Raw genomic sequence first — 2,500 nt, forward strand, 5'->3', positions numbered from 1 at the left:
TCGGGTTCCGAAAACCAACAAAATAGAACCGAGGTCCTATTCCATTATTCCATGCACACAGTATTCAGGCGGGCTTGCCTGCTTTAAGCACTCTAATTTGTTCAAAGTAAACGTGCCGGCCCACCGAGACACTCAATAAAGAGCACCCTGGTAGGATTTCAACGGGGTCCGCCTCGGGACGCACGAGCACGCACGAGGCGGTCGCACGCCTTCAGCTCGCCCCACCGGCAGGACGTCCCACGATACATGCCAGTTAAACACCGACGGGCGGTGAACCAACAGCGTGGGACACAAATCCAACTACGAGCTTTTTAACCGCAACAACTTTAATATACGCTATTGGAGCTGGAATTACCGCGGCTGCTGGCACCAGACTTGCCCTCCAATAGATACTCGTTAAAGGATTTAAAGTGTACTCATTCCGATTACGGGGCCTCGGATGAGTCCCGTATCGTTATTTTTCGTCACTACCTCCCCGTGCCGGGAGTGGGTAATTTGCGCGCCTGCTGCCTTCCTTGGATGTGGTAGCCGTTTCTCAGGCTCCCTCTCCGGAATCGAACCCTGATTCCCCGTTACCCGTTACAACCATGGTAGGCGCAGAACCTACCATCGACAGTTGATAAGGCAGACATTTGAAAGATGCGTCGCCGGTACGAGGACCGTGCGATCAGCCCAAAGTTATTCAGAGTCACCAAGGCAAACGGACCGGACGAGCCGACCGATTGGTTTTGATCTAATAAAAGCGTCCCTTCCATCTCTGGTCGGGACTCTGTTTGCATGTATTAGCTCTAGAATTACCACAGTTATCCAAGTAACGTGGGTACGATCTAAGGAACCATAACTGATTTAATGAGCCATTCGCGGTTTCACCTTAATGCGGCTTGTACTGAGACATGCATGGCTTAATCTTTGAGACAAGCATATGACTACTGGCAGGATCAACCAGGGAGCTGCGTCAACTAGAGCTGAGCAGCCGGCCGCCCGGGAGTGTGTCCCGGGGGCCCGCGCGAACACGCAAGCGTCCGCTCAATCATTCTGCAAACAGGAGGAGGCTGAGCTCCCCTGCACAATACACCTCGAAACCCTCTCAGGTCCCGGCGGCGCGCAGCGCCGTCCCAAGTACTTGGTCGGGTTCGAGAGAGGCGCAATCGCCCGGAGTTAGGCGAGTAGACGCTTTCGGTGCGACCACCCGTGCTCCCAACTGAGCTTGCCGCTGCCGACAGAGGCCCGGGAGCGTGCTGTCGTGGCATTGCCGGCGGGAGACAACACGCGCCACCTACGGTGACCGGCAGCTCCAACGCCAGCGCCACAGAAGGACAAAAGCCCCACTTGGGTGCCGAAGCGAACTCTCCCAGCACAGCGCACGCGCCAACACATCCGCACAGCTGCGATACAAACCACCAGCGAGAACCGCTGGGGCGACCGAGCAGCAGACGGCGTCGCGGCGCCGAGCGCCGGGCGGCGGCGCATCCTCAACGCACACAGTCCTCAATCGGACCAGCACACTGAAGATGTCCACCGCGCTTCGCACCGGGCCCGCGAGGACCTACTTTGGCCGCACGGCGCCGCGCGCAGGGTGCGCCGGCGCGCAGCTGCGACGCCTGCCGCGTCCGTCGGCCGGCGCGCCTGCCACTGGCCGCCCCCACCAGCCGGCTGTAGCGCGTGCGCCCACGCACCGCGCGGCCAGCACGCCGGGAGGCGCCCCCTCACCGGCCGGGGACGGTCCCACCCAGCCACCGCCGCGTATCGCTTCACACCCAGATGCCGTTCAGTTTCGTCGGCATGGTGGGTATCGCTGGAACAACCGGTTAGTACCTCAACCTATCGTCGCCATCACCGATTCACCCCTAGCGAGAACAACCGCACCACAACAGGTTACCATTTGTTCATTTGCGTAACTTCACCAGAAAACGCAGGCGTCCATCGCCATTTGCAACTTCAACGATTATTGCATGCCTGTGTCAGGTGTCACGCCACACTACGTCTGCCCACATACACGCAACAAAATGTGCACGCCTAGACAATACGTGGAAGGTGGCCCCCGTACGTATGCGATGTCCATTGCTCGAACGACTGTCAACCGGCCTCTGTAGCATGTCGCAGATATGGAACGCGGTGCACCATGCCATCACGGTGTGTGAGGAGAGACGACTAGGTCCGAATACATCAACAGACAGCTCATGCTGATCGCCATCCACGGCGTCCGTTCCTCCCACACGTCTCTATGGCGTACCACACTGCAATCCAGCTCTCATAGGGAGACGACACGTAGCTGCGTGCACAATATTTGCACTGTATGGTCCGCCGTTTTTGGGCGCAGTCGTTGTGCGGTCACACATGTGCCACGATGTATCATTCAGTACATAAGGACGAATGTGCAGTACAGATTGTGGTTCACGCGTACGACATCAGCGGACAGTTGACACAGGCCGCACCACAACGTAGCCTGAGTACGTCGCATGCGAAGGGCATTGAACATGCAAACTTCTCACCAACCAGC

At 58.0% G+C, this 2,500-nt stretch overlaps 1 non-coding gene across 1 annotated transcript in view; it reads right to left on the minus strand.

Annotated features, from left to right (window-relative positions):
* The window catches only part of LOC124746271, a 1,909-nt gene extending 960 nt beyond the window's left edge, over nucleotides 1–949 (minus strand). Inside the window, exon 1 of the ribosomal RNA XR_007011313.1 lies at nucleotides 1–949. This exon is cut by the window's left edge and continues 960 nt beyond it. This is a non-coding gene — a ribosomal RNA (small subunit ribosomal RNA).
* Between the last annotated feature and the right edge of the window lie 1,551 nt (nucleotides 950–2,500).

This window comes from Schistocerca piceifrons, unplaced genomic scaffold, assembly GCF_021461385.2.
Source record: "Schistocerca piceifrons isolate TAMUIC-IGC-003096 unplaced genomic scaffold, iqSchPice1.1 HiC_scaffold_349, whole genome shotgun sequence".
In the NCBI taxonomy this organism is placed as follows: domain Eukaryota; kingdom Metazoa; phylum Arthropoda; class Insecta; order Orthoptera; family Acrididae; genus Schistocerca; species Schistocerca piceifrons.